The sequence below is a fragment of the Panthera onca genome, chromosome B3 (assembly GCF_046562875.1).
Source record: "Panthera onca isolate mPanOnc1 chromosome B3, mPanOnc1 haplotype 2, whole genome shotgun sequence".
Classification (NCBI taxonomy): Eukaryota; Metazoa; Chordata; class Mammalia; order Carnivora; family Felidae; genus Panthera; species Panthera onca.
In genome coordinates this window covers 2,093,289-2,104,833 of record NC_138344.1, presented here as the reverse complement: position 1 = coordinate 2,104,833, position 11,545 = coordinate 2,093,289, and the positions used below count along the sequence as shown (strand labels likewise).

Genomic DNA, 11,545 nt, shown 5'->3' with positions numbered 1-11,545 from the left:
GATGCAGAGTGTGGGAAGGGTTTGCTGCGTCATCAGGCTGCCCGGCTGTCATCGGGACGTCCCCCAGCCGTCCAGCTTTGCGGGGTTACGCCATCGTGGAACATCCGGCTTAGTTTGGGCTCCCCCGGAAGGAGGTCCTGCCACAAGGATTGTGTGCAGGTGTTTTACAGGGGAGGTGAAGAGAGGGGCTGGGGGGCGAGGCCACAAAGGGCGGGAGCCTGCCCAAGGTGCTTTCTCAGGCCGGCGGTCACCGACAGCTGCGAGGACAGAGCAGCGCTCCGGATGCGACCGCGGCCATCGCTGGCTGAGGGAGCGGCCCCGGAGCCCCCCACCTCTAGAGAAGAGCCCTCCCGGGTCTGCAGAGAGGAGGCCTCCTTTCTTCCAGACAAGTGATTCCGTTCATCGCCATCGCCCGTAACAGCGTCTGCCAAGACCAAGGCCTGAGGTTAGGTGTTAATTTCCCTGCCTCCCGAATTCCAGCGGGGACGGCCCAACCCCCACTTCCGCCTGGGAAACGCCACGCACGTGAGCGGTAGCAGCCGGGACAGGTGAGCTCTCAGCGGCACCCACCCCGCCGATCACGGCCCGTCGCCGGAACGAGGTCTCCACGCGCCTTCCGCGGGCAGCTGGCGGGCCGTCCTCCCCCTCCCGGCTCCCAGCTGGCCTCACCCTCTCTCTGACCTCCACCGGCTGGGGGGCCATGGGACTCCGTCCTGGGACGTCTTCCCCATCGATAGTCACTCGCTAGTGGACCTTGTCCGGTCCAGGGGCTGGATATGACCTGTCCATTCTCCCAGAGCGAGCCCTGTCTTCCTGGGCTCCTGCAGGAATCCTCCCGCTTCCGTTCGTGTCCCCCGAATCTCCACCCTTCACCCAGCTTCTAGAGTGCTCCTTTTAACCCTCAGCCAGGTTATCCCACTGGCCCCTTCAGACCGTACAGTGGCTCTCATCCTAATCAGGGTCAAAGACAAAACTTCTCCGGATGGTCCACGGGGCCTCGCCTGGTCAGACCCGGCTCCCTCTGTAAGCGTCTGCTGTGCCTCCCTCCCTCACCCCAGTCCAGCCACACCGACCTTTCAGAGGATTCTTGAACTTGCCGGGCTTTCTTCTGCCTCAGGACCTTTGCATATGCTGTGCCTCTGCCTCGAACACCCTTATCCCAAACACTTACACTTCCCACCCCTTCATTTCCTTCCAGTTTCTGCTTAAATGTCACTTTATCAGAAAAGCTCTCCCAGGTCCCTGTTTGAACTGACATAGGCCGCCTTTCCCCACTCTCTACCCCTTTAACCTGACCTGATTTTTTTCCCCACTTAATGTGTTCCCACCCGTCATGACATCATGCACGTGTGCGTGTGCGTGTGTGTGTTACTTTGCTGTCTGAACACTGTGTCTACAACCGCCGGACCCACGCCCGGGGACACCGAGGCACTCAACAAACATGCATGAGCGAACACGAGTCGGTTCATCTACATGCCAATAACTACAGACAGTTTTTTTCCTTGCGACACGGACTACAGACAGGACCAAACCGGGTGGAACATGTGAGGGAAAAGCACGCCTAGCGGCAACGGCCGGCACCTGCTGCGGACTTCGAAGCCCTCCACGCTTGCTCACCAGGGGCTGCGGGACAGTCTGTGGCTCCGTGGCTCTTGGAGAGCCCCGCCCTCGGGACCGTTGCAGAGAACGCCTGATTCTCAAGGCGGAGAAGTGACGAGACAAGGGCAGCGGACGCCAAGATGCGCTGCCCACGTCCCCCTTCCGGGCGGAAGGACCGAGCCCCCAGCGGCCGGGCATGCCGTCCGTGCTCAGCCCTCTTCTGAACGAGGCTGGGCTGAAGCCAGCCACTGTGCCCAAGGCCACGGTGCCGGCCAGGGTGGCGCACAAGGAGTGTTGTTAGATGCGGGGGCGGGGGAGGCTCTGATGCCCACGCCAACTCCCGGCAAGTCGGGAGGTCCTCCTTGCTTTGGACGCCTCCGGGGGGCTGGCAGGGGCTTCCTGAGACTGAACCAACGCCCGGTTTTCCCCTGTCCACCTGCTTCCTTCCCTTCTCTTCCACCAGTGTCTACCCCCCAGTCCCCTCCTGCCCGCTGGTCTCCTTCTCAGAGACCCCACCTTCGAAGACAAGCTCTCAGAGGCCCCGCCGTGTGTAGGCCGGGCTGGAGGCCAGCGGCTGGAGGTGCCCAGGTGCTCCCCTGGGCACAGAGTAGGGGATGGGGTAGACTCACGCGCCCGCCCTGCACCCCGAATCCCGTAAGCTACTGCTAAGTATCCCAGTGCATAAATCCCAAAAGCAGGATCTTGGGTTACAGAAAGAAAAGTTGCAGAATATATCCATAGAATAGGATTTCTTCATCTTTTCTTTTTAAATTTGTTTAAATGTTTTTATTTATTTTTGAGAGAGACAGAGAGAGAGAGCATGAGTGGAGGAAGGGCAGAGAGACAGGGAGACCCAGAATCCGAAGCGGGCTCCAGGCTCTGAGCTGTCAGCACAGAGCCTGACAGGGGGCTCGAACCCACGAACCGTGAGATCACAGCCTGAGCCGAAGTCAGATGTTTAACCGACTGAGCCCCCCAGGCACCCCTTATTCATCTTTCCTTTTTAATACATGACATAATACTCTATACTGTTTTCAGGGGGTAAAATAAGATAAAAGCATAGAAACACGGGCTGGGGGGCGGGATGTCCACGGATTTCATGGTGGGTTCGCTCTGAGGAGACTAAGGCAGAACAGAAAGGGCGTTTCAGGGACCTTTGACTTCTGGCATGGTAAAAATTGAAAGAGAATGCGCCCAGATGACAAAATCTGTTCAATTCCAGTAGCAGGCTATACGAGAATGCGTTAAATTAGTCTCTGCACTTGCTCTGTTTCTAATTTTGTTGTCAAAATTACAAAAAAATTTTTTCAGAATCAAAAATGTTAAATGAAATCATGAGATAATCAAAATACCATATAAGTAAAGTTTAATATAAGAGCTTTCTGAGAATAAATGCAATGAAACAATATCACAGCAAAAGATCAATTTTGAGGGTAGGGGCACCTGGGTGGCTCAGGCAGTGAAGCGTCCGACTTCAGCTCAGGTCATGATCTCACGGTTCGAGAGTTCGAGCCCCGCGTCACGCTCTGTGCGGACAGCTCGGAGCCTGGAGCCTGCTTTGGATTCTGTCTCCCTCTCTCTCTGCCCCTGCCCTGCTCGTGCTCTGTCTCCCTCTCTCTCTCCCTCTCTCTCAAAAGTAAAAATAAACATTTAAAAAATGTTTTTAAACAGTCTGAGTGTAGAACGAAAACAATCTGAATTTAGTTAGAAAACAGCCAATTGCAAACTTGCAATAAAATGGCAAAGGATTAATATTCATAATTCGTCAAGAACTAAGAAAAAATCAAGTCTATTTAGAAAAAAACCCAATGGGGCGCCTGGGTGGCTCAGTCGGTTAAGCGTCCGACTTCGGCTCAGGTCATGATCTCGCAGTCCGCGAGTTCGAGCCCCGCGTCGGGCTCTGTGCTGACAGCTCGGAGCCTGGAGCCTGTTTCAGATTCTGTGTCTCCCTCTCTCTCTGACCCTCCCCTGTTCATGCTCCGTCTCTCTGTCTCAAAAATAAATAAATGTTAAAAAAAAATTTTTTTTGAAAAAAGAAAAAACCCAATGGACAAAAATGAGAGTTTTCACAAAAGAATAGGAATAAATACATTTAAAAAATCAACCCCCACTACTAATCCAACAAATGCCAGTTAAAATATCTTTTGTTGATCCATCAAATTGGCAAATATTTTCTTTCTTTTTAAATATAAGTTATTGTCAGATCGGCTTACATACAACACCCAGTGCTCATCCCAACAAGTGCCCTCCTCAACGCCCATCACCCATTCTCTCTGCTCCCTTCTGGCCAGAGTTGGAGGGTTCAATCGGTAAAGGTACAAGGGAAATCATCATTCACTCAGGGCAAGAGTATACAATGGGTGAATCTTTCTGGAAAACAATCTGTCCATGTGTAATAAGAGCCCAAAATCTGTGTGTCCTCCTTGAACTACCTCTAGAAATCTAGCCTAAGGAAATAATAGGTAACGAAGCAAAGACTCACTCAAGGATACACGGAACCTTGTTCCATACTTGCTGCCATGGAACATTTAATGTCACGAATTAGAGAGGGTTGAATGCCCACCGCTGAAACAGATAGTTTTTGTTTGCGTCCACACGTAGCAATGTTGCACGACGCCGAAGGTGTATTTCCAGAAGCTACAATAACGACAAGTATGAATTGCGCGCAATGAGACGGAGGGCGCAATGTGGCTACGTGTATCGCGTGCTTCTAACGTCGTGTGCATCAATGTGCCCATTTTATGCTCAGAAAGCATACACGTGAGAGAAATCAGGCTGCAAAATAAAACCGTGCAATCCCGGTTTTCAAAAGATACGTGCATTTAATAACCTGGAAAATTGTTAATGAAATCATGTGCATCCTGTCTGGACTTTTTTCCCCCTTCTCTGTCTACCCTACACTTTTATGAAGCCTAAAACTGAGTTGAAGGGGGAGAAACATGAGTGTAACAATTTCCAGAGACCCGAAGCTCCCCTGTGAGTCAGAGGAAAACAAGGAATCGAGGTCCAGAGATTGGGGAACCCAAGCTCTTCCTTGTTAAAGCTCTACCATGGCACGGGCACCCACTTCTGGACAGAGTCAAGATGGCACGCGATAGACCTCGCTAAGCTATTTCACGTTCACGGCTGGAAGGAAGGCAGCGTCTGCACAACCTGCGGGTCCTCACTTGGGGGCTTCCTCCTCAGAGCCCCCCAGCCAGCCGCCCGACCGACCATCAGCCTCTCTGCTCCTGGGCCTGCGCTGTCCTCCTCCTCAGCATCCCGAAGTTCATGGGATGTTCAGGGAGAAGTTCAGGGAGACCTCGGCTCTCCCTGGTCACAGCCCCTGACCTCACTGCCACATCACGTCCATGGGACTCAGAAAGAATCCTTCCTTCTTCTGATCCCTTGTTCTCTCAAGCTTCTACCTTTATAACCCTTGTTTGGTGCAAATATCCAAAATAAAAGCCATGCTCACTAAAGCACTAGGAATCACACCGAGATTCTAACAGAGAATCTGCTCTGACATCTTCCGTGACAAATCAATGGCTGTCATTCTTCAGGAATTGGAGGTACGGAGCCAATGTGAGAGTCGTGATTCCCCGCAGCCCCTAACTCCTGCCCCCGCGGGGGCGTCCATTAGTCAGGAGCCTGTACATTCTCCAAACCCAATCCGAGGGAGCTCGGTCAGGTTGGTATGATCAAGTCCACAGCCGGATGGCGGCAAGGCGGCTTCGGAGATGACCGGAGCCTCAAGTCTCTCCCTCTTGGGCCCCTTGTGTTGGTTTTACTCCCTGCACACTCACTTGTCACGGCCACGGCACTCTGACACTGGGAGAAGCAGCCTGTCTGTCCCAGACCCCATCTGAAAAATCCCACTAGAGGACTTTCTGATTCTGGCTGAGATCATGTGTCCATCCTTCCGGCCAAGAGGTCAGGTTCTTTTGCCGGATGGCAGACAAAAGGGGTGAGCAGACGGAAGGAATAGGTTCCCACAACAGCCCCCTCAACGATAGCACGTGTTCATGCCCATCCTGAGAAGCTGGCCTCAAACCTCACTTTCTGGACACAGAAGCACCAGATCTGATTCCATCCGGTGAACACCCGAGGTTCTGGGCTCTGATTTGATCCAGTGAACACCTGAGGTTCCGAGCTCTGATTCGGTCTCGTGAACACCCGAGGTTCTGAGGTCTGATTCGATCCGGTGAACACCCGAGGTTCTGAGCTCTGATTCGGTCTGGTAAACCAAGCTCCAATTTGGTCTTGCGAACACCCAAGGTTCTGGGCCCTGATTCGATCCGGTGAACACCCGAGGTTCTGGGCCCTGATTCGATCCGGTGAACACCCGAGGTTCTGGGCTCTGATTCGATCCGGTGAACACCTGAGGTTCTGAGCTCTGATTTGGTCTCGTGAACACCCAAGGTTCCGAGCTCTGATTCGATGTCGTGAACACCTGAGGTTCTGAGCTCTGATTTGGTCTCGTGAACACCCGAGGTTCCGAGCTCTGATTCGATGTCGTGAACACCTGAGGTTCTGAGCTCTGATTTGGTCTCGTGAACACCCAAGGTTCCGAGCTCTGATTCGATGTCGTGAACACCTGAGGTTCTGAGCTCTGATACGATCTCGTGAACACCCGAGGTTGTGGGCTCTGATTTGGTCTCGTGAACACCCAAGGTTCCAAGCTCTGATTCGATCTCATGAACACCTGAGGTTCTGAGGTCTGATTCCATCTGGTAAACACCCAAGGTTCCAAGCTCTGATTTGATCTGATAAACACCTGAGGTTCTGAGCTCTGATTCAATCTGGTAAACACCTGAGATTCTGGGCTCTGATTCGATCCAGTAAACACCCAAGGTTCCGAGGTCTGATTTGGTCTCGTGAACATCCAAGGTTCTGAGCTCTTATTCGATCTGGTAAACACCTGAGGTTCCGAGCTCTGATTCGGTCTCGTGAACACCCGAGGTTCTGGGCCCTGATTCGATCAGGTGAACACCCAAGGTTCTGAGCTCTGATTCGGTCTCGTGAACACCCAAGGTTCTGAGCTCTGATTCGATCTCGTGAACACCCGAGGTTCCGGGCTCTGATTCGATCTGGTGAACACCCGAGGTTCCGAGCTCTGATTCAATCTGGTAAACACCTAAGGTTCTGAGCTCTGATTCGATCTCGTGAACACCCAAGGTTCCGAGCTCTGATTCAAACACCTGAGGTTCTGAGCTCTGACTCTGTCTTGTGAACACCTGAGGTTCCGTCGTCTCTGTTCCACCCTCAGACACTCACACGTCCTTTCTCAACAAGGAGTAAATCTACACAACGGAATCATTTTTCACAAAGTCCTTTGTCTAGAGGGCTGAGTATTTATCTAAATATAGAGTTAGTTGTAGGGTAACCGGAAGTCATGTCGCAGATCATGCAACACGCTCACCTTCCTTCCCTGGTTCCTGACCAACGGGGGCAGCGTCCCCACCCTGAAAACCATCTATGATCACTTATTGCTTTCCCACCTCCTCCACAAACTTCCAAAAACGACGACAAATTATAACGATGGAAGATGCCAGAGCGGGGTGACGGGAATCCCAGCTCCGCTCCTCCGCCCTCCAGGCCGGTGAGAGAGAGAGAGAGGAAGCCGAGTGAGGTGGGAAGAAGCCTGAGACTCTGGAGGGACGTTGACCCCAGTGGGTCACCGCACAGCCGGGGCAAGTGCATAGAAAGAGCCCTCGCTGGCTGGGCATCCAGTGGGAAGGAGAGGACGTCGGAGGGCCGTCAGATCAGCGTCCAGGGCCCTGCACTGAATTGGGGGAGGGGCTGGAGGTCAGAGATGGGTCTCTACCTCCCAGAAAACAGAGGCACACCCCTGCTTGGGAAGTGAGCCCTGCAGCGGTCCGGGAAACTATTTCAGATCAAAGGCAAGGCGCCCACGTGCTCTCTGATGTGTCCTCTCCCCACGCAGTGTCCTCAGGCCACAGGAAGGCCGGGGGACGCTGGAGCCATTCTTTCTCAGACTGCAGCTGGGACGGGAGGCCAACAGGCTCAGACGAGCCGGGAAGGGAAGCAAGTTTGGGGAAAAAAATGGAAGAGCCACTGCAAACAAGCACCAAGGCCCGGGACTTTCACAGGTAACTCCTCCAGCCTTCCAGAGAGAGCGCCATTCCGTGCCAGAGCCGCGGTCACCTGAACACAAGGCACCAGAAGGGACAATTGGAGGCATCACAGCCTCGAATGACCTCACAGGCCGGACAGTGACTAAAATGTGTGACGCTGACCAACCAAGACGATGGGAGTGCACGTTTGCGGGTGCCGGTCCCAGGGGGGGCCTCGGGCACGGCCGGTGCAGAGGTGACCGCCATCCACCCCAGACCGTCTGCCACGCGGACAGTCAGCCCCACTGAAACGACAGACTTTTCAAGAAAAGCTCAAGGGAGGGCGCCTGGGGCCTCAGTAGGTTTAGCGTCCGACTCTTGACCTTGGCTCGGGTCTTGATCTCACGGTTCGTGGGTTTGAGCCCCCACATCGGACTCTACGCTGACAGTGAAGGGCCTGCTTGGTATTCTCTTTCTTCTTCTCTCTCTCTTCTCTCCCTCTCTCCTCTCTCTCCCTCCCTCTTCTCTCTCCCTCTCTCTCTCCTTGTCTCCCTCCCTTTCTCCCTCTCTCTCGGTCCCTCCCCTTCCTTGAAAATAAATGAATAAACTTTTTGTTAAAAAAAAAAAAAAAAAAAAGGAAAAAAAGCTGAATTGTGTGTTTGACCTCCCAGTTCTGAAACACCGATGGGCCAAGCAAACTTTGTCAGCTGCCTGGACGTGTATCACAACCCAGCGGTTTCAGACCCCTCCCCGTTGAGCCTGTACTTACAAATGTTGGCCCAAAATCTTTTCTGCAAGTCAGCAAAAATGTTTTCTTCGTGACCAAGTGGGCCCCCATCGTTGGAATAAAAACGTGGTTCGATATTAGGAAATCTATCAACACGCTATACCAACAGCTCAAAGGAGAGGAAGCGTAAGAATACGTTGCCTTCTAATAGGCAGCCTTGATTTTTGAAACAAAAGTAGCGCTTCGTAGAACAGACATGGCTCACATCTTGCACCTGCCGAGGACTTTTGATTGTCGGAGATAAAACTCAACTCAAGAAACATACGAGGAGTTTTGTTTCGTTTTGTTTTGCTTTGTTTCTTGAGTTGCGCGTCTGAAAAGTCCACCTTAGGTCTGGCTGGAAACCGGAGCGTAACACAGGTCAGTCCTGACCAGTTTGCCACGACTCACCTTGGCCTCTCTTTTCACGCCGGCTGCGTTCTGTCCCGCTCCAGGTGGCTTTTTCCGTGTGGCCGGGAAAGACGAGTGCAGGGGGCTCTGGTTGAGTCCGGGCTTAAAGTGAACGTGGAGGCAGCCTGTGGGAGCAAGAAAAACAAACACAACGCGAGCCGCGAAGTCCCCAAGTGGTCTCCAATCTGCTCGGCGAGGGACACGTGCGTCAGGGGCTGGCCCCCACAATATGCACACACCTCTTGAACTCCATAATAAGATGACATGGTAAAAACTAAGCAAAAGATCTGAATAGACATTCCTCCAAAGGAGACACGCAAATCGCAAATAAGCCGTGAAAAGATGTTCCGCGTCATTAGTCACTGGGGACACGAGAACCAAAACCACAATAACAGACCCCTCACGGCCAGTAAAGTCAGAAAGACAGACAATAGGGGCGCCCGGGGGGCTCAGTCGGTTGAGCGTCCGACTTCGGCTCAGGTCAGGATCTCACGGTTCGTGGGTTCGAGCGCCGTGTCGGGCTCTGTGCTGACAGCTCGGAGCCTGGAGCCTGCTTCAGATTCTGTGTCTCCCTCTCTCTGCCCCTCCCCTGCTCATGCTCTGCCTCCCTCTCAAAAGTAGATAAACATTAAAAAACTTAAAAAAAAAAAAAAAAGACAGGAGATTGGTGAGTGGGTCCCCAGGATGGAGGGCATGGAGAGACAAAAGAATTTGACTTTTTGTCGTAAGCCATTCTGTATTTTTAATCTTGAAAACTTAGCCAGGAGCGTGTATTACTTTTATGATTTATCGAAGTGGCTCGATATTGTTAGCTCTCTGTCCTGACACGGCCTTTCTCCGGGGCCTTCCACGCTGGAGAAACGGAGTCTGGTGCATCTGGAATGGGACGGCTGGGTGGGGGCCACCCTGCCACCTGGGACGTCCCCGCCCCGGCAATGGTGGGTGTGTGGCCAAGGCCGGCTGCCCACGCCTCAGGAAGAAATGAAACGCTCTCTTCCCGTTCACGAGATTGTCCCGCGTGTCCTGCCTTGCCTCTTCTTACCGTCGGATGTCAAGGGCCAAGAGAGGGTGTGGGCCGTGGGGAAGGGGCCAGGGACGCCGCTCAGCCTTTGTTTCGTCCTGGCTCGGACAGGAGGAGCGGGAGAGTCCTGTGGCTCAGGTGTGGGCCAGGGGGCCCACAGGGAGGTCTGGGCCCCAGATCTGCACTGAAAATAAAGGTGACGATGCCTGGCCTCGTCATCTCTGTCCTGGAGGACTGGGTGTCACAGTAGATGGCACAGCTGACCGCCCAGTCGAAGTAAATGTGCCAAACACCTGCTGACCCTCGGATCCCCCCACCCTCCCCCACCCTCCCCTGTACCCAGGGGCCTCGCCGCACCCACAAGACCCGGGACAGCCCGTTTTTGCTGCAGGGAACTTGTCACGGGCTTCTCGTCCTGACGTCTGCACGGCTCCACATGCCTTCTTTTTTACTTTTTTAATTTTTTTTAATGTTTATTTATTTTTGAAGGAGAGAGAGACAGAGCGTGAGTAGGGGAGGGGCAGAGAGAGAGGGAGACCCAGAATCTGTGCTGTCAGCACAGAGCCCGACGCGGGGCTCGAACCCACGAACCGCGAGATCGTGACCCGAGCCGGAGTCGGACGCTTCACCGACTGAGCCCCCCAGGGGCCCCTCAGTGTGCCTTCTTTAACTCAACCGACCTCCGCTGGCTCCTCACCCCTGCTGGTTTCCCCTGTTTGATGCTCAGTCCCTCCAGCCTGAGCCCCATCCGTGAAGCCTGAACACGGCTGTAAGGCCAGGACGGGCACTTTCCCCACCTGCTGGCAAGGTGGCCTCCTAGCAGGCGAGCTCGCTGACGGGGGTCCCCGCTCAGCAGCACGTCCTAGGTCACACGGGTGAATACCTCCAGCTGCAACTGCTCCAAGAAGCCCAGGGCCGTGCTCTCCTTCGATGGCCCAAGAAAGAGGTTGGTCTAAATTCCCTCTGGATGCTGGGAGTCCTGCAGCCTTGTAGATGAGCCCCAAAATCCACATAAGAAGTGTCCCTTGACTCTCCCACACTTATTACTAAGAGATGGACTGTGATTACTAGGGAGGACTAGACTCTTCTCTTTGAGGAGTCTCAGATTATCTGGTGGCATCTGTCCCCGGGGCCCTCACGTCTGCCCTGAGACGGCGGGGTGGGCCACGTGGTCAGAAAAGCTCTTCTCTATCCTGCAGCCTCACGGCCGTCTTTCCCAAGTCAGCATGGGACTCGGGCCCACAGACTTCCCCCGGCCCCCAGCATCTGCTCGTTGGGACTTGACCTTCCACAAAGGTGTGACCTTCTCGACCCGCCTTTTCGCCGTCAAAGCCACCTGTGAACGGCACGCAGATGAGAGTACGAGCCGGTCACGGTGACGGTGCTCTGCGTAGGCCCTCCGAGTGAATCCGCTACTCGGGGTGCCGGGCCCGGGACGGCAAAGGGAAGAGAGGCCCGTCTTCCAGCCGGAGGCTGCTGGGCGACGGGGCTCGGAGAGGGCCGTGCAGGGGCGGGGACCGGCCACTCGCCTCCTTCCACCGGAAATGGGTGAAGCCGGCTCGAAATCATTACTCAGACGCTCTGTGCCGTGAAGGAAATGTCTTCTGATAGCACAGAGCTATTGGTTTCCTGTTGTGAGCGGAGGGTTCTGGCTTGCCCGAGAACGCGCGGGGAGGGGGAGGGTGGCTGTCC

The 11,545-nt window shown here is 54.0% G+C and overlaps 1 long non-coding RNA gene across 2 annotated transcripts; it reads right to left on the bottom strand.

Moving 5' to 3' along the window:
* Positions 1-267: 267 nt before the first annotated feature.
* On the bottom strand, positions 268-10,863 carry LOC144616749 (uncharacterized). Of its 2 annotated transcripts, XR_013556482.2 has the most exons (4): positions 10,534-10,863; positions 8,833-8,957; positions 6,780-7,746; positions 6,322-6,715 (listed from the first exon to the last, which is right to left on the bottom strand). It is a non-coding gene; the product is annotated as an uncharacterized LOC144616749 (long non-coding RNA). The 2 variants fall into 2 exon arrangements; XR_013556483.2 differs by lacking the exons at positions 6,322-6,715; positions 6,780-7,746 and adding an exon at positions 268-424.
* Between the last annotated feature and the right edge of the window lie 682 nt (positions 10,864-11,545).